A 21,185-nucleotide genomic window follows, 5' to 3' on the forward strand; every position below is an offset into this window, starting at 1 on the left:
CTCACCGTTAACCTTGAAGACTTTGTCAGTACCTGCACTTTTTATTTCTACTGCACCATGAGGGAAAACATTAGTAACAACAAAGGGGCCAATCCATTTGGATCGAAGTTTCCCAGCCATAAGCTTAAGGCGGGAGTTAAATAGTAAAACCTGTTGGCCCACAGAAAATTCCTTCCTAGAAATCATTTTATCATGGAAGTGCTTAGTTTTCTCCTTATAAATCCTAGAGCTCTCATAAGTCTCTAATATAAGCTCTTCCAACTGTTGTAATTGGAGTTTTCTTTCAATACCTGCTTGTTGGATCTCCAAATTACAACTTTTCACCGTCCAAAAAGCACGGTGTTCTATCTCAACAGGAAGATGACATGCCTTACCAAAAACAAGTCGATAAGGAGACATCCCAATGGGTGTCTTGAAAGCTGTCCTTTGAGCCCAAAGTGCGTCTTCTACACGACGGCTCCAGTCTTTCCTGTTTGGCTGCACCATTTTCTCTAAAAGCTGTTTGATCTCCCTGTTTGAGATCTCAGCTTGCCCATTAGTCTGTGGGTGATATGCAGTAGAGACTCTGTGCACAACTCCATACTTTCGAAGCAAATCTTCCATGGTGCGGTTACAGAAATGAGTGTCTTGGTCACTTATGATAGCTCGCGGTATTCCAAACCTGCGAAAGATATTAGACCTGACAAACTCTACAACAACTCGAGAATCATTAGTCCTAGTGGGGATAGCTTCCACCCACTTTGAAACATAATCAACAGCAAGTAAAATGTAAAGGAAACCAAATGATACAGGAAAAGGACCCATGAAATCGACTCCCCATACATCAAATACCTCACAGAAAAGCATAGGCTGCTGAGGCATTTCACTCTTGCGAGTGATGTTTGTACCTGCTATTTGGAACTCTTTACAAGTGCGGTAAGTCTCAAAAGCATCCTTAAGAATAGTTGGCCAATAGAAACCTGAATCAAGGACTTTTCTCGCAGTCCTTTGAGGACCGAAGTGTCCGCCGACTTGAGATGCATGAGAAAATTTCAAAATAGATTCAATCTCATTGTCGGGGACACATCTCCTGATTACCTGATCACTACCAAACTTCCATAGATATGGATCATCCCAAACATAATATTTGGCATCACTCTTGAGCTTGTGAATCTGTGATCTAGATGCACCTGTAGGAAAAACACCAGCAACAAGAAAATTAACAATGTCAGCAAACCAAGGTGTAATCCCATGCAAAAGAAACAACTGCTCATCAGGAAAGTCATCATGAATAGGAAAAGGGTCTTCATCTCTCTCTATCCTGCTCAAGTGGTCAGTCACTAAGTTCTCAGCTCCACTTTTGTCTTTAATCTCGACATTAAACTCTTGGAGCAACAACATCCACCGAATTAATCTCGGTTTTGCATCCGACTTCTTCAGCAAGTACTTTAAAGCTGCATGGTCAGTAAAAACAACAACCTTGGAACCTAGCAAATAAGATCTGAATTTGTCAAGAGCAAAAACAATAGCTAGCCGTTCTTTTTCAGTGGTAGTGTAATTTGACTGTGCAGAATATAAAGTCTTAGAAGCATAGTAAATAACATGGGCAGCCTTGTCAACTCTTTGTGCAAGGACAGCCCCAACAGCATAATTCGAAGCATCACACATAAGCTCAAAAGGAAGTGTCCAGTCAGGGGGCTGAATGATGGGAGCGGAGGTCAATGCTTTCTTCAAGAAGTCAAACGCTTGTTTGCATTTGTCATCAAAATCGAAAGTGACGTCATTCTTCAACAAGTTTGACATCGGAAGAGCTATCTTGTTGAAATCCTTGATGAAATGCCTGTAAAAACCTGCATGACCAAGAAAAGAACGAATCTCGGGAATGCAAGAAGGGTAAGGCAGTGTAGAAATCACATCAATCTTAGAAGGGTCAACAGAAATTCCTTTTTCAGAAATAATGTGACCAAGAACAATTCCCTGCTCAACCATAAAATGACATTTTTCATAATTTAACACAAGGTTAGTCTCGATGCATCTTTCTAAAATCAAGCTTAAACTGTTCAAGCATGCATCAAAAGAGGAACCATAGACAGTAAAGTCATCCATAAACACTTCCATGCAATTTTCAATAAAATCAGAGAAAATACTCATCATGCATCGTTGGAAAGTGCCAGGAGCATTGCAAAGGCCAAAAGGCATCCTCCTGTAAGCGAATGTACCGAATGGGCACGTGAAAGTGGTCTTTTCTTGATCTTCATGTGCAATATGAATCTGAAAGTAACCTGAAAAACCATCAAGAAAACAATAATGTGATTTACCAGCTAGTCGTTCAAGCATCTGGTCAATGAACGGCAAAGGAAAGTGATCATTTCTGGTAGCCTGGTTCAATCTCCTGTAATCAATACAAACTCTCCAGCTGTTCTGGACTCTAGTGGGAACAAGTTCATTCTTTTCATTTTTCACCACTATGAGTCCAGATTTCTTGGGTACAACCTGCACTGGACTTACCCACTTACTGTCAGAGATAGGATAAATGATACCTGCTTGCAAGAGTTTGGTTACCTCTTTCTTTACAACATCAAGAATCAAAGGATTAAGCCTCCTTTGGGGTTGCCTTACTGTTTTCGCTCCGTCCTCAAGTAAAATCCTGTGCATGCACATCGAAGGACTAATACCTGGAAGGTCGGCTAATGTCCACCGGATTGCTTTCTTGTGCCTCTTCAAAACCTGCAAAAGTTTGTCTTCTTGAATGAAATCAAGGTTAGAAGAGATAATAACAGGAAGTTTTTCATTACGCTCCAAGTAAGCATATTTCAGGTTCTCAGGGAGCTCTTTTAGCTCTAAGGATGGGGGTTGCTCGATGGATGGAAGGCTTGGGGCAGCCGGGATGTCTAGAGCATCAACTGTAAAAACATCTTCATCGGTAACAGCTTCACATGTGAGAAACACATCACCCTGCAAAGCATCATTGATCTCAGCACAAATAACACACACGTTAGTGTCAGTGCAATCAGAACACGAGTAAATATCATGAAATCCCGATAAAGACGGAAAATCCATAGAAAATAATTTAGAACATGTGTCATCAACTAATTCAGAAATCAGTTCAATATGAAAAACAGAATGTTCCTCCACAGGATGCTTCATGGCATCGAAGATGTTGAATTTTGCGACGATGTCACCAAATTCCATGGACATGGTTCCATCATCAACGTCAACTTTTGTCTTCGCCGTTTTCATGAACGGTCTGCTTAAGATGATGGGAGCCCTGCTTGAATGTAAAAATCTGCAGGAAAAATTAAATCGTTAACTTGAACGGGGACGTCCTCCACTATGCCGGTGGGACATGCATTGCTCCTGTTCGTTAGTTGAACGATTAAACTTGTATGTTGCATGGGACCAAGGCAAAGTTTATTATAAATAGAAGTAGGCATAACATTAATGCCCGCTCCTAAATCCAGCAAACAATCATCAAATTTTTTATCCCCGATGGTACAAGGAATAGTAAAAGTTCCCGGGTCCTTGCACTTTTGTGGCAAGACCTGAGAGATGGCCGAAACACTTTGTTCGGGTTGAATGAAAGCAGAGATGCTTCTTCCCAAGTTGACTCTGTCACTTCCTTTCACTTTTCTCTTGTTTGTACACAGATCCTTCAGAAACTTTGCATACCTTGGAACTTGCTTAATCACATCAAGAAGCGGAATGTTTACCGCTACTTTCCTGAACATATCCAAAATTTCTTTTTCTTTGTCTCCCTCCTCAATTATTTTATTTTTCAGAACTCTATGTGGGAAAGGAACTGGTGGCACATACTGCTTTTCTTTATTTTTTCAGTTTCGACCACAACAGAAGAAGGAAAAGAAAGTTCAGCTGGAGGAGGTTCAGAAGAAGAAAGTTCAGAGGTTACCTCAATGATTTTTTTTATTCTTTTCAGGGGCTGTTTCTGTAACTTTCCCAGATCGCAAAGAAATAGCACTCACATTAGCATTAGGACCATTCGGATTGACAACTGTCTGGGCTGGAAGTTGGTTCGAACCTTGAGCTTGCATGTTATTTATTTGAGTAGCAAGCTGTCCCATCTGTGTGTTCAAGGTCTGAATGCTAGCATCGGTCCTTTGTTGGAACTGAAGGTTGTTCACGGCCATTTGTTTAATAAGATCTTCCAAGGATGGTCCGGAAGTAGTAGCTGGAGGGGTGTGATGTGGCTGGGGTAATGGAACGGTGAGCTATTGTTGGGAGGGCTGCTGATTTCCATATCGAAGGTTGGGATGATTCCTCCAATTGGGATGATATTTGTTGGTGGACAGGTCAGGGGTGTTGTTGTACCTGTTCTGGTTGTAAAGGTTGGCTGCATAAGCTTGAGGCAACTCGGTAACAGTATCATCTTTCAGAAGAGGAAAAGTATCGGTGGGATGATCATGAGCTGTACAAATGCCACATACAGTTGTTGTTTGAGGTTTTGCTACTGCAAGTTGTTTGACTAAAGCGGTCAGCTCATCAATTCTGGTTTCTAAAGCTCTGTTCAAGGAACCCTGAATTTGATGTACACCCTTGGTCTGGACAGAATTGGTTCGAGTGGTGAACTGTTGGGAATTTAAGGACATATTTTCAATGAGGGTGTTATACCCCAAAATTTGCCCGCATCTTTTTTCAAGAAAACTCCAATCTGAAAATTAAGAGTCTCATATAATCATGGATTTTTATTTCAACAAATATCCTGACATATGAAATACTTAGTTTTTAGAATTTTTCTTATACAGTAATTTGGCTTGCAGTTGAATTTATTCTTACGCAAACGCCAAATACTGTTTATTACTTCACACATGCTATTTATTTATTTACAGATAAATAGTACTGACACAATTGGTACAGAGTTAAATCTTTTTGCAGGCGCAGAATCAGGAAACTCAGCCTGTACTGGTAACAAGTAGATTATTATTATCTTTTGTTTCCCACTAATTTTGGTACTATATTCCATTATTTTCAAAAATCTTTTCAAATCTCTTTTTCAAAAAATCAAATCCTAACTTTATTCTCTACATCTCTCTTTTTCCCAACACTATCATACACTTTCTTTCAAATCTTATTTCCACTCAAATTTTCCTTTTGTACGGAATCACATCGTTCCCCAACGTCTCTATCCTTCTTTCCATTCTATAAATACCTCTCATTTTCTTCCATAAAATCTCACATCAAATTCTAATTCATCTCTCAAATTTCCACCTCATAATCCATCCTTTCTTCTTCCCCGACAAAATGGCAAAGCGGTGGGAAACGTGTTTTCTTATGGTCATCACCATTGCTACGGTGATCATGTCTTTCTTCTGTCTACATAGCCCGGAACACTGTGGACCTGGGATGCTTATGCTCCCAATCATCTACATGTTACTATTTGTAGCATGGGTTATCAATCGTCATTCTTAAAATTTGCCGTATTTCTTATTTCTTAAATGTACCGTTTATTCGTCGTAATGTTCAATATAGTATGTAATATTTGTACTGTCAGTATTAAATGTTGTACTATTTGTCATAATATTGCTTAATTACTCAGATAATATTTTATGTGTTTTCTGCCAGTCAAATATTCATTTTTCTGTGCATTAAATGATTTTCAGGGTTATTATCGGTAATTTTGCCCGCATACAGTAAATAACTTTCATTTTTCACATAAAACAAAAACAACAAAAAAGAAGATTAACTTTGACTGTTGATTTTTCACTCTAACTGCTACGTCAATACCTGAACAGTCAGTCGACAGCCAAACTGCTGGCAGTACAATTCTCAGTGTTTTGTACCATCAATCAAATCAATCTAGCACAATTCAAAATTCCAAGATTTTTGTTCTAGAAGTCTTGTGAATATCACGCGATTAGCAGAGACTCAACACTGCACAAAAATCAGGTACGCTTAACTGTCTCCTACATAAACAGTCCCTGACTAGGGTTTTCTTGTTTTTACAGGAGAAACAAGTTTTTGAGAGCTCAAATGGATTTCATACACATCCATATATCTCAAAGTACCATCATACAAATTTTCAAACTTCAATTCACTCAGACGCACCGTCAGCAACTCAAACAGTCAACAGACGACCCGTTTGACCAAAAAAGTCAACAGACAGTCAAAAATGAATTTTTTTGTCAAAGTCCATATTTTGTCAAAGGATTCATCATTTGATCATTGGATGATCATAATTCATCAAGGAAAGATCAAAAATCAACAAAACCCTAAGATTCAAAATTAGGGTTTTTGCCTGAAAAGTCAACTCAACTTTGACTGATCATAACTCTCTCATCCTTCATCCAAAAAATTCAAACCAAAGCTCATTTTGAAGGAAATTCAATTATCTTTCAAATGCCATTGATCCCATGGTCATTGGATTCACCATTTGAAAAATATGATCAAAGACATTACAGGTCATTTTCAAAGTCAACAAAAAGACACTTTTTTCAAAAGGACACACAAAGAGCATCAAAAATCATTTTGACATGAGACCAAAGGCATTGGTTAGAGGACTCTTTGAGGTTTCCAAAAAGTGCAAGATCTCCTTCATATGACAAAAATTGAGGGATTTACACCTTGTTGAAGTTGGCTAAATTTTGGAAAATGCATAAAACCAACATTGCTCAAAAATGCATTTTTTTCCAAATGGGGCCAAGTTTTCATGGTTCAAACATCATTTCCATGATATTATGGGCCTCCCACGACCAAGACAAAGCCCACAACATTTTTATCCATTTTTTGATTTAATTTTATCATTTAAGATTAAATTAAAAAAGGAAGGATAATATGTAGCTTATTTTCCAAGCATGACTCATCAAATAATCACTCCAATTCTGCAGCATGAGATACAAGGAAGGTCTATGGCAAGAGGTGTGGAAAAATTAAGCAAGAGTTGCTTGATTCTTAAGCTAAAAAGGTCAAAATTTCAACAAAAGCAATCAATGCTTTTAGCTTCAATTTTAAGCACCTCATGGCTTATAAATAGGCAAGCATATTTCAGCAACAAAGGAGGGCAAAACACACACGAAAATAGCCAAGGCATAGTCAAGAAAACTCACCAAAATTCTCTCAAAATTCCATAACTTTGTAATTTTCAATTTTCATATTTCCAATCAATATCAATACAAACAATCACTTCCAATCATCTCCTAAAGCAATATAGAGTAAGAATAAGCTCTTTGTTTGGTCCCATGAGAGTCGTAACATGTGTATAAAGTGTTACATGAACATACACTCATAACTTTCATTTTCGTATGCATGCTTAACTAAAATGAAATTTAACTATTTGCATGGACTCATGGCATGATATAGAGTAGGTTTGAGTGATCACATGCAAGCTTTAACGTGGATTTGAAGCTCCACCATTTTTGAGCTTCAAACATGTGAAGCTTTCGTTTTCCATGATAGAGGCTTCAAATGAAAAAACTAACGACGCTATCATGTTCAGAAGGGTCCATTTAGGTGATCTGGGTGGCCCTTGTTCTTTTTTATTTTTGTTTTGTAGGTCATTCAAAAGGTAAAAGAATTGAAAGGAAAATCCGCAGGAAAATCCGCAGGTAAATCTGCAGCAAAATCCGCAGGTACCAAGGAAGAAGATAATGAATAGTAAGGTGGAAATCTTGACCAGCACGCGTGGCACATCCCACGCCTCTCATTCGTTGGTCAACAAAGATAGGGCCCACGTTGAACTTTGAAAAGTTGAATGATCACATGTTATCTCTCTATCCACGTGCACCATGAGTCTTGCAATCTGAACCACTAGATTAATCTGGCAACTCATCCAACGCATAAAAACATGCAGCCACACCATGCTCCCTCTCAATCCAACCACACTTAATCATTATCTTTATATTTTCTATTTTCTATTTTTATTTCTTTACAAAATTAATTTAAAATAGTTTTAAAAACCCAAAAAATACACAAAAAATATTTTTAGACTACTAAAATAATATATTATATTCTGAAATAAAAAATATTTTATTTTCTTTCAAAATTTCAATATTTTGCGTAATTAATTAGTATATATTTATATATTTGCTTCTTAATTATTCTAACCAATCAAAAAATCATAAAAAAAATTGTTCTTAATGTTAAATATTGTTTATATATTATAAACTAATTTTGTACATATTTTGAATAATTTTCTCTTTGAGTTTTAATTATTTGTATAATTATTTGTATAATTATGTATTAATTAGCTTAATCAATTTCAAATCAATTTCAAAAAATTCCAAAAAAATTAGTTTTGTTTTAAAATTAATTGACAAATATTTTGTACATATTTTAAACTTAATTTCTAGGTTTAAATCTATTTTCATCTTTTTTCTTCATTTTAATTTAATTAATCATGCATTAATTATAATTAAAACCAATCATAAAAAATCCAAAAACATGCCTTTTATTTTTCTTGCAATTTAAATTCCTAGATAAATGTATAGGATGTCAAGTTCATGTAAATAGGCTAGTTTACATTTCCTGTACAATCGATGTAATAGCGTAGATTTACTTTCCGCACTTTACATTTCCGCATTTTAATTTCCAGCAAATATAAACTGCGTGTATGTCAAAGATAAAATTGAACCGTTAGATCACTAACCTCAAAGATAAAATATCTGAATCCAATCACAATCACACTTGCACCTTTTAAGGTAATCCCTTCTCATTCTTTTCAAAATCAAAGTCAAAATTCTACTGTTTCGAGTACAAAATCGAACCTTTTGTTTATATTCGGTGAAAGGATAGATTTTTAAAGGAAATAGGATAAAGACCTTACAACTCAAGGTAGACCTCCTAGTTTGCTTGCTCAAATCAAAACAAACAAAATTCTCATACACTGTTGTTTTTCAAAACAAAACTTTCAAAAAAGACAATACTTTGTATACATCCAAACACGGATTATTACAAAGTTAACGTTCTTTTCAAAACATCTTTCGAAAGATAAACAAGCATTTTGTATACATCCACACACGGATCATTACAAAATTCAATTTACAAAAGTATTTGAAACCACATATGAGCATTCTAAAGCAATTGAAAAGTGATCGAAAAACAAGTGAGCTAAGCAAACTTAAGAGCCCATGGATAACCATGGATACAAAGGGTGCTAACACCTTCCCTTTGTATAACCTACCCCCTTACCCAGAATTTCTTAAAGGTCTTTTTTCTGTTTCTTTTATAAACCTTTCCTTAATTGGATAAAATAAAAGGTCGGTGGCGACTCTGTGAATTTTCAAAAATGCGAAAGCATTAAGCGATAAAAAAGAGTCAGTTCACGTATCTCTCCAGAACAGAGGTATGGCCCGGGATAAAAAACGGAGGTCCACAGAACTGGCGACTCTGCTGGGGAAGATACTTTCAAAAACAAAATGTTTTCAAAAGGGGTTACCTTAAGAGAATAGATCACTTCGATGTTTTCAATTGTTTGACTTGATTGCTCTATTTTTCAAAGGTTTGTTTGGGTATTTTGCTTGTGTGAAAGATTCTAACCCGAATCTCGAGATACCTTAAGTATATGACAATAGACCAAGGAAACTGTACGGCATGTACCGATACGGTTGATCTGGTAGTCATCGTTAGTGCGATACTTTGGTTTATACTGATGTCCCTTGAAAACGATCAAGGAGTATATTAGGCTTCCGAAATGTCATTAAACACTAATTTGCCTTAGAACCTTTTTAGTTGAACTTGACTTGTGGCCTATTAAGTGGCTAGCTTTGAAATTGATCGAAGTTAGCTATCCTCGAGGAATATTTTGATCGTCCGCTCGAGCGCCGTATTGAGATGTTACTTCCAAGGATCATAGAACCCGAATGCTATTCTAGGACAGGTTTTAACCAACTCAACTTCAGTGGGGAGGGTATCACCTATCAGCTCCATGCAAGCCTTTAAACCTAAGGCTATTGTTTGATTTGTTTTTGTGTGCCACATGTTTGCATCATAAGCATATCATTTTTGCACCAAACACTTCAAGGATCAAAGAGTTTACCTTTGTTTTTGCAGGTAATGGCTCCCGCCACCAAAGATTACATCCGAATCAACATCTCAACAGCACCATCTGAACTAAAAGACTTAGTGTCAGAATTCCCCAGGAATATTCAATTCACTGAAAGGCATGGTCACCTACTCCATTTGGTTACCTCAAAATTTGAAGAAGACATGATACGGGTCCTGTTCCAGTTCTTTGACCCTGAACATCATTGCTTTACCTTTCCTGATTACCAGTTGGTACCCACTTTGGAAGAATTCTCTGAACTAATGGGATTGCCTGTTCGAAATCAATTGCCTTTCACTGGTTTAGAAAGGATTCCAAAACCTGAAGTCATTGCTGCTGCTTTACATCTGCGGAAATCAGAAATCGAGTCCAATTGGGAAACAAAGAGTGGAGTTAAGGGTTTACTTGCCAAGTTCTTATTGGAAAAGGCTCGACTACTGCTAGAAAACAAAAGTTATCCAGCTTTTGAGGAAGTTATGGCACTTTTGATCTATGGGTTGGTTTTATTCCCAAATCCCGACCAGTTCATAAGTGTACACATCATCAACCTTTTCCTAATCCGTAACCCGGTACCAACATTGCTGGGAGACATTCTACATTCTCTACACACTCGTACCATGAAGAAACGAGGAACTCTCATGTGCTGTATACCACTACTGGCTAGGTGGTTTACATTTCATCTTCCCCGATCAGTGTTGAGAAGTGAACAAAGAATGCAATGGTCTCGCAGGATTATGTCTTTGTCTCATTCAGATATCCGGTGGAACAACTTCTTTCAAAGAGACATTACTATCATTGATCATTGTGGAGAGTACCCTAATGTGCCACTCCTTGGCATCAAAGGAGGCATCACTTACAATCCCTCTTTAGCTCTACGCCAATTCGGATATGCAAGGAGCAACGGTCCTCATGACATGATTATCCATGGCATTGTGTTTGATTACGAGAATGATTCTCATAGACACCGACGAAGGTTCATACATGCATGGGACAGTGTCTATAGAATAGAAAGAAAAACTCTGGGGCAATGGAATTCTATTCCTATGGAACCCTACCTCAGATGGGTCCGCACTCATGCTCAGAAATTCCTTATGCCATATCCCGCTATTCTACCAGTGACTATTGAACCAGAGGTCGAAGGATATGAACCTCAAGTTATTCTACACCCGGATATGCCAACTGACCTAGAAGAGTTGCAAAAATCTTGGGTTCAACTCAAAGAGGAAAGAGACACCTTCAAATCATACTGTCAAGACTATGAGAGAAGGATATTGGAGCTCACCGGACAGCTTCAAGAAGAACAGCAGATCAACACATTCCTGGGGGCAAAGAGAAAGCGTCCACGGGAGACCTGAAGGATCATTTATTTTATTTCTGTCTTGTAAGCCCAAATGAGGCAAAGAAAAAAGAAGCAAAAAAAAAAAAGAAATAAATTGATTAACTAACGTTTGTTTCTTCTTTAACAAATCTAAACTCTAAGATCCTTGAAACATTGCACACACATTTCACTTCATGCATTGCATATACATTTCATACATTGCATTCATATACATTGCATATACATTTCATACATTGCATACACATTGCATCCAGTCATACACATTGCATAACAGGTTCACATGACGGATTTCTCATCTTCTCGCTGTTTATTTCAGTCAGAAGAGATGGAATCTGAAATGAGCATCAAGAATCTCGAAGCACAAAATGCCCAAGTTCAAGTGGCAATTCTGGAACTGGCAAAGGGGCAACAAGAACTGAAAGCCCTGATAATCAAGAAGAAAAAGAAGCCCAAAGGATCTGTAGGCTTGAGTCACCTGAAAAGGAAGATCAAAATCCCAGTCAAAAAGTTCAAAAAGCCACCGATCCTTGAAACAGTCGGTGATGATGAACAAGAAGACAATCAAAGCAACCAGGGTTCTGCTAAACCCTCTCTCTCTTCAAATGAAGAAAATGATCATTCTGGGGACGAACCGGATGATGAAAAATACCAACAGCTGGAAGACCGTATGAAAGCTATGGAGATACAAAAAATACCTGGCTTAGATTTCAATGATCTAGGGCTCATCTCGGATGTTGTTATCCCTCCAAAATTCAAAGTTCCTGTCTTTGCAAAATATGATGGAGTTTCTTGCCCGAAACTACATCTGAGATCCTATGTAAGGAAGATACAACCTCATACAACGGATAACAAATTGTGGATTCACTTCTTCCAAGAAAGTCTGTCGGGTACACAACTCGAGTGGTACTATCAGCTGGAAAATACCAAGGTTCATACTTGGGAAGAATTAGCTGCTGCTTTTTACAAACAGTACCAATACAATGCTGATCTTGCGCCAACCCGTACTCAACTAAGGGGCATGTCTATGGGACCAAAAGAAAGTTTCAAAGGATATGCACAAAAGTGGAGAGATATGGCTGGAAGGGTTCAACCACCCTTATCTGATCGCGAACTAGTTGACATGTTCATGGGCACTTTAACTGGCCCTTTCTATAGCCATTTGCTGGGAAGCTCATCATCAGGTTTCACTGACCTGATACTGACCGGAGAACGTGTCGAAAGTGGCATTCAAAATGGAAAAATTCAAATAGGTTCCTCCTCTGGTACTACAAAAAGGCCCATCAGCGGGAGAAATGAGGTCAATGCAACACAAATTCAGAAAAGTCGCAAAAGTGAGCAACATCAATCTATAGGGGCAGTTCTGATCTCCGCATCTGCACCTCAAAAAGATCAGCAGCCAAAATATACGCATCGACCAGATGCACCAAGAAGAAATTTCACTAGAATCAACATGCCAATCTCTCAGGCATTGCAGCACTTGCTAAAAGCAGATCTGATCACCTTAAGAGGTCCTCCAAAGAATGTCAACACTTCCTCTCCGAATTATCGCCCTGATGCGACATGTGCCTATCACTCAAACTGTCCAGGACATGACGCAGATCACTGCTGGGCCTTGAAAAATAAAATACAAGATATGATAGATGCTGGTGAAATTGAGTTCGATCCTCCAGAAACTCCAAATGTCATCACAGCACCTATGCCAAAGCATGACAAAACTGTCAACGCTATCCTGGACACTGTTTACATCTATGATGTGAACGAATTATCAACTCCACTCTGCGAAGTCAAAGGAAAGCTAATCCGAGCTGGTTACTTCCCAGGATGTGACCCCGACTGCTTTTACTGCTCCTGTCTGCCCAATGGTTGTGAAAATCTGAGGATGGGAATTCAAAAGTGGATGGATCGCCGTATCATTATGTTTGAGAGGCTCCCTTCTATGGACGTGCTGTGCGAAGTCTTTGCAAACGGGATGAGAATAGAGGATGCCTCAGTGATCTCCAGCTTACCATTCAAAATCTCTGCCAAGGCTCCATTCAAAATTTCTGCTACACTCAAAGTGGCATCAGTAGTCATTGCTAGTCCAACTCCATTTCCATACTCCTCAGACAAAGCTGTCCCATGGGGATATGACACTAATGTTTATGTTCATGGAATTAAGCAGGGTACCTCGACTGAAGAGACCGCAAAGATAACTACTCCAACTGTGGGTAATATTGTGGGTACCAGCAAGATCACGAGAAGTGGAAGAATCTTTTCACCAGAAATTTCTCCAAATGTTGCTGCTGGTCCAATCCGAGTCCCAGTTCCTAATCAAAATGTCAACGCTCGAGGCAAAGAGCCACAAGTTGAACAAGTTCAAACCCCGGTGGAGATCACTGCTGAGGATCCATCAAAGCAAGAAATGGAGGAAATATTGAAAATCATCTGCAAAAGTGATTACAATATTGTTGAGCAACTGGGGCACACCGCTTCAAAAATCTCAATGCTATCTCTGCTAAAATATTCAGAAGCTCATGCCAAAGCTCTGATGAAGTTCCTCAAAGCTGCGCATGTGCCTCAAGAGATCTCAGTCGACCAATTTGAGAATTGTGTTGCCAATCTAACCGTGAGCAATGGTCTCGGTTTCTCCGATGTGGATCTAACCCCTGCTGGAAAAAATCACAACAAAGCCTTACATATCTCCATTGAATGTAACGGCACCACTCTATCTCATGTGCTAGTAGATAACGGTTCTTCTTTGAACGTGTTACCGAAAACAGTACTAGAAAAGCTTGACTTCGAAGGAATTGTGTTACAACCAAGTGATGTTGTGGTAAGAGCCTTTGACGGGTCAACCAGAACGGTATACGGAAAAGTGAATCTCCCAATCGGAGTGGGTTCTCAGATCTTTGATTCTATCTTTTACGTAATGGAAATTCACCCAGCATACTCCTGTTTACTTGGACGCCCTTGGATACATGGAGCAAACGCTGTAACTTCTACCCTGCATCAGAAGTTAAAATATCCAGTAAAAGGAAAGATTGTCACAGTCTATGGCGAAGAGGAATATGTGGTTAGTCACCTAAGCAATTCCAAATATGTTGAGTTGGAGGACGAATTCATCGAAACTCCATGCCAATCATTTGAGGTGGTCTCTCCAGATGTCTCTACCACCAAGCATATTCCTGCTACTCCAACTACAACTATGGCTTCTCTCAAAGATGCCAAAGCCATGATTGAACAGGGTGATTGCACAGTATGGGGACAGCTTCCCGATATACCTTACAAATCTGACAAGCTAGGCCTGGGCTATGATAGTGAAAATCAAAAGAATGATCAAGGTCCTCGTTCTGGAGGATTAATGTCACACTTCGTCAGCCAAGAAGTAAACGCTATTGAAGATGAAGGAGTGTTCTTGAACCATATCATTCAGCCATATCCAGATGAGATTCCACTCATTTCCATGGGAATGTGGGATGCTGTGGGAGAACCAAATGGCGAGTATAATTATCAGTATGCCGCACCTCAGAATTCTTATATTGCTATGGAAGACCTTACCCCGACTGGATGGGGTGATCAAATTGAAAATGACGAAAGTTTCACAAGTCCTGTCACTGAGCAATATCAAAATCCACCCAAAGAAGTATGGGACACGCTAGGAGAACCCAGCGGCAAATATGACTATGTGGTGAAATATTCCGCTCCTCCAAGCTCACAAATTGCTATGAAGGACATTGTCCCAACTGGATGGGATGAACATTACGATGACAATTTCGCTCTTGAAGAAGCCAGGGAAATACCAAATAACGAGGGTTGCTTTCTGTCAGAATACACTCCTCATCAGGATGCGCAAGTCTCTATTCAAAACATCATCCCGACTGCATGGGACGGCCTTATCGAGCATCTCGCTCAGCCAACAGAGATATCTCAGCCTGGGCTCTCGTATCCAGCAGAGTATATCCCTTATCCCGAAGGATCACCGGCTCATTTTCCCACTAATGAAATCAATGCTGTGGAAGATGAAGAAGACAACTGCAACTGGAACAACTGGATACTCCCTGCTCACAACAGTGGATTGAACAACTAGAAAGCTGAGGATGTGATCTCCTTTGTCCAAGAGTAAATGCCATTTCCTGTTTTCTTTGTGTATATTGTGCAAAGATAAAAATGGTTCCTGAACAATCGAACCATGAGCTTGAAAGCCGTGTGCCTTAGCACACCGGTCCTTCTATAAGGGCTTATCATATCATGATCATGTGCATTCAATAAAATCATGGGACGCTTGCATATTTAAATTTCATGATCCTTTTTCCTTCTTTCTTCGCTTTCAAATAGCTATGTTTTTTTTTCTTCACACACACTCACATAATTAACATGCAGATTCACATACACTCTGGATCCAGTCAACAACGATTCTGCTATTGCCCGTCATGACTTTGAAAGTCCGATCTACCAAACTGAGGACGAAAGTGAGGAAGATTGTGAAGTGCCAAGAGAACTTGCAAGACTGCTAGAACAAGAAGACAAGGCCATACAGCCTCACGAGGAGCCAATTGAGGTCATCAACTTGGGCAGCAAAGAAAAGAAAAAAGTCAAAATAGGGGCTGATTTAGAACACAGCGTCAAGCAAAGACTGATTCAAATGCTGCGAGACTATGTCGAGATATTCGCCTGGTCCTATGAAGATATGCCAGGCCTTGACACGGACATCGTAGTTCATCGCCTGCCAATCAAAGAAGGTAGCACTCCAGTCAAACAGAAACTACGAAGGAGTAGGCCTGATATGTCAAAAAAGATCAAAGACGAGGTTGAAAAACAGTTCAATGCCGGATTCCTAAAAGTTGTAAGTTATCCTCCTTGGATAGCTAACATCGTCCCTGTACCTAAAAAAGACGGGAAAGTCAGAATGTGCGTGGACTACAGAGATCTGAACCGGGCAAGCCCCAAAGATGATTTCCCTCTACCACACATCGATGTACTGGTTGACAATACCGCACAATGCAAGGTATTCTCCTTTATGGACGGATTCTCAGGGTACAATCAAATCAAGATGGCACCCGAAGACATGGAAAAAACAACCTTCACAACACCCTGGGGAACCTTTTGTTACAAAGTAATGCCCTTTGGTCTGAAAAACGCAGGAGCAACCTATCAACGTGCAATGGTAGCGCTATTTCATGATATGATTCATCAAGAAATAGAGGTGTATGTCGATGACATGATTGCAAAATCCAACACCGAGGAAGAACATTTGGGTCATTTACACAAGTTGTTTGACAGACTCAAGAAATACAAGTTGCGACTGAACCCAAATAAGTGTACCTTTGGAGTAAGATCCGGCAAACTCTTAGGTTTCATCGTCAGCAGCAAAGGTATTGAGGTTGATCCTGCCAAGGTTAAAGCCATTCAAGAAATGCCTATACCTCGTACTGAGAAACAAGTCAGAGGATTCTTGGGACGTCTAAATTACATCGCCCGATTTATTGCCCACATGACTACTACTTGTGTGCCGATCTTCAAACTGTTGAAGAAAGATCAAGTGGAAAGGTGGAATGACAAATGCCAGTTAGCCTTTGACAAAATCAAAGAATATCTCCAAAAACCTCCAATCTTGTTGCCACCTGTGGAAGGCAGACCTCTGATAATGTACCTAACTGTGTTAGAAGACTCAATGGGGGTGTGTACTAGGACAACATGACGAATCCGGCCGAAAGGAGCACGCAATCTACTATCTTAGCAAAAAGTTTGCCGATTGTGAAACAAGATACTCACTACTCGAAAAAACTTGTTGTGCCTTAGCTTGGGCAGCTCGCCGGCTAAGACAGTACATGCTAAATCACACCACTTTCCTAATCTCCAAGATGGATCCCATCAAATACGTGTTCGAAAAACCTGCTCTCTCTGGAAGAATAGCGAGATGGCAAATGATCTTAACAGAATATGACATTCAATACACTTCACAAAAAGCAATCAAAGGAAGTGTGGTAGCTGATCATCTGGCTCATCAAGCAGTGGATGATTATCAAGCATTGAACTTTGACTTCCCAGACGAAGACATTATGCTAGTCAATGACTACAAACAATCAGGACCAGAAGAAGGACCCGAGCCAGGATCCTGGTGGACTATGGTTTTTGACGGAGTTTCTAATGCACTTGGCAATGGCATTGGAGCTGTGATCATTTCCCCCGCAGGAGGTCATACACCATTCACTGCCAGGTTATGCTTCAATTACACTAACAACATAGCCGAATACGAAGCATGTATTCTGGGTCTTAAAGCTGCAATCAATCTAAGAATCAAATTCCTGGAAGTCTACGGAGACTCGGCCTTGGTAATCTACCAAGTCAAAGGGGAATGGGACACGAAGCACCCGAATCTAATTCCTTACAAAGAATATGTGCTGAGTTTGATTCCTTACTTCGAAGAAATCACTTTCGAACACATCCCACGCGAGGAAAATCAACTAGCTGATGCTTTAGCTACCATGTCATCCATGTTCAAAGTCGGGTGGGACAACGAGGCGCCTATAATCACCATTTACAGGCAAGATGAACCATCCTATTGCAATGAGATCAATACCGAAGGAACCGAGGAAAAACCATGGTTCCATGAAGTAAAAAGATATCTCGAAGCTCAGGAGTACCCTGAAGGGGCATCCATTAATGACAGAAAGTTTCTAAGGAGGTTTGCTGCCAAATTCTTTCTAAGCAATGGAACCTTATACAAACGCAACCATGACTCGACTTTACTTCGCTGTGTAAACAAGAAGGAAGCGGAACAGATCATGGAAGAAATACACAATGGTACCTTCGGTACTCATTCCAGTGGACATACAATGGCTAAAAAGATCCTGAGAGCGGGTTATTACTGGTCTACCATGGAAACAGACTGCCATCATCACTCTTGAACATGTCACAAATGCCAGATATACGCTGACAAAGTACATGTACCTCCAGTTCCATTAAGCGTCCTGACGGCTCCTTGGCCTTTTGCAATGTGGGGTATTGATATGATTGGAGAAATCAAACCTACTGCCTCCAACGGACATCGCTTTATCCTGGTCGCTATTGACTACTTCACAAAGTGGGTAGAAGCAGCTTCATTTGCTTCTGTTACCAAGAATGTGGTGGCCCGGTTCATCAAATACAATCTCATTTGTCGGTACGGCATCCCTGAACGGATTATCACGGACAATGGCACAAATCTAAACAACAGAATGATTACTGAACTTTGCACACAGTTCAAGATCAAACATCATAATTCTTCTCCATATCGACCAAAGATGAACGGCGCGGTGGAAGCTGCCAACAAGAACATCAAGAAAATCATACAAAAAATGACAGTAACCTACAAAGACTGGCATGAGATGTTGCCTTTTGCCCTTCATGGTTATCGCACATCTGCGCGTACTTCAACAGGGGCAACTCCATTCTCCTTAGTCTATGGTATGGAGGCAGTTCTTCCAATTGAAATTCAGATTCCTTCCCTAAGGATTATGAAAGAAGCCAATCTAGACGAAGACGATTGGATTCAAACACGGTTGGACTAGATAAACTTGATTGATGAGAAAAGGCTCGCAGCTATTTGTCATGGTCAGCTATACCAAAAGCGTATGATCAAAGCCTTCAACAAAAAAGTCAAAAGTCAAGCATACCAAACTGGTGGCTTGGTTGTCAAACGCATCATCTTACCACAAGGTGATCCCAGAGGCAAATGGACTCCCACCTACGAGGGACCATTCATAATCAAGAAAATATTCTCCGGCGGCGCCATGTTGCTTACCACCATGGATGGTGAGGATTTCCCACACCCGGTGAATGCTGATATAGTCAAAAAATACTTCTCTTAAAAAGAAAAAACAGCTCGCTAAGTTGAAAACCTGAAAGGGCAACTTAGGCAAAAAATGAGCGTCTCGGTGGATTGAAAACCCGAAAGGGCGGTCCAGGCAAAAATTAGAGACTAAACAAATACTATCCCGGTAGGCTGAAAACCTGAAAGGGCAGCCTAGGCAAAAGTTAGGGAATGAAGCATACAACTATGTTCCGTTCAGCTGCCTACTCACCATCAAGATTCAACACCTCAAAGACACCGATCAGTCCAATCACTTTCTTCCGACAAGTAAGGGATGAGATGCTCGAGGACAGATTGGCAATAGCAGAGTTGAAACTTGACTGGATCGTTTTCACATAGCTATTTATCTTTATAAATATTTTCCAAAACTTTCTGACAATTTCCTACTTCTAGGATTGTTGTCTCCCTGTGCTAACCAGCCTATCATGGCTCTTTTTCAAAAATCAATGCAGCTTAGGCTCAAAAATCACCATTTTCACTTTTTCTGTTTTAAATACGTAAGCGTCCCAATGATAATTTTGAATGAACATGTGCATTTGAATATGATTGATGTTTACCAGGAAAAACAGGAATAGCATTCAGGAAATGTCCCAATTATCTGGACATCATTCCATCAGAAGAAAACCACCAAGAGAAACGCGTTTCTCAGCAAATTCCTCAAAAAAGATTTTCTCTTCAAAAGAAGTCTTATCCCCCAGCAGGGTTGTTCAGATTACTATCTTCAGAAGGTGTGATCCCCGCACCCGGACTTGGTCAGATAGTGCATCGGAGGATTATGCATCTTCCTCATTCCCATTTGAAAGGGCATCAGAACTTCCAGCTACCTTTCATTCTCAAGAGATGTTCAAAGATCCTTCAACAGAATACCAGGGTTCTCAAAGAATTTCCCCAGCCAAGGGTACTCAAACAAGACAAAAGATCATCAACGATCACAATATAGTCATATCCAGATGACTGACGGAAATTTATTTTCCCAAATAGAAGCTTGACATCACATTCATACATTCATACATTCATACATTCATACATCATACATCATACATCATACATCATGCATCATGCGCATATTCATACACAACATCACATGCATATTTCTCCGGGAATATCTCACATTTACATGCATCATAAACATTGCATATCACTAACTTGATTTTTCAGGTAGACGGATATCTTCAACAAAGATGTTCTCAATCACATGCAGTGTTCACCTGAATTCCATGAACGGTTCTCTCAGATATAATCAAACCGAAGATTCATTCTGATCACTTACCAACTCAAAAACAGACATCACAGATCTAAAGTTGATACCTCAGACGGTTCCAGAACGATCTAACATCAAAGATCTAAAGCGATACCTCAGACGGTTCCAGAACGATCTAATATTGAAGATCTAAAGCGATACCTCAGACGGTTCCAGAACGATCTAGCATCACAGATCTAAAGTTGATACCTCAGATGGTTCCAGAACGATCTAATATTGCAGATCTAAAGCGATACCTCAGACGGTTCCAGAACGATCTAACGTTGCAGATCTAAAGCGATACCTCAGACGGTTCAAGAATGATCTAACATCAAAGATCTAAAGCTGATACCTCAAACGGTTCCACAATGATCAACTTTCAAAATCTAAAGCAGAAAAAACTTTGGACAAGTTCCGTAGCAATCATCCTCCAAGACTTAAAGCGGTAACCTTGGACGGTTCCGAAACAGTCAACACAAAGACTTTCAAATCCTTCATCAAGATATAATCAATGGATTCATTCTGATGAACAAACCCTCAACCCATTTACCAGGTGGCATCTGAAAGCCCATCTCAGGTAATGTTCCAATCTGCCAACAACATTTCGCAGACGACATTCAAATGCAACTTCCAACATCTCTTCTGATCAAGGTAAGTGCAAATTTTAAGGGCATCTAAATATTCAATCATCTTCTACCTTCAGATTTCAGACAATCTCTTCAGGTTTAAGAAGATTGAATAGGGGCAACTGTTATACCCCAAAATTTGCTCGCATCTTTTTTCAAGAAAACTCCAATCTGAAAAT

The 21,185-nt window shown here is 39.6% G+C and overlaps 1 pseudogene; it reads left to right on the plus strand.

Annotated features, from left to right (window-relative positions):
- The window catches only part of LOC131623824 (beta-glucosidase 13-like), an 80,911-nt pseudogene that overhangs the window by 46,951 nt on the left and 12,775 nt on the right, over positions 1 to 21,185 (plus strand).

Source organism: Vicia villosa, unplaced genomic scaffold (assembly GCF_029867415.1).
Source record: "Vicia villosa cultivar HV-30 ecotype Madison, WI unplaced genomic scaffold, Vvil1.0 ctg.000081F_1_1, whole genome shotgun sequence".
Taxonomy (NCBI): domain Eukaryota; kingdom Viridiplantae; phylum Streptophyta; class Magnoliopsida; order Fabales; family Fabaceae; genus Vicia; species Vicia villosa.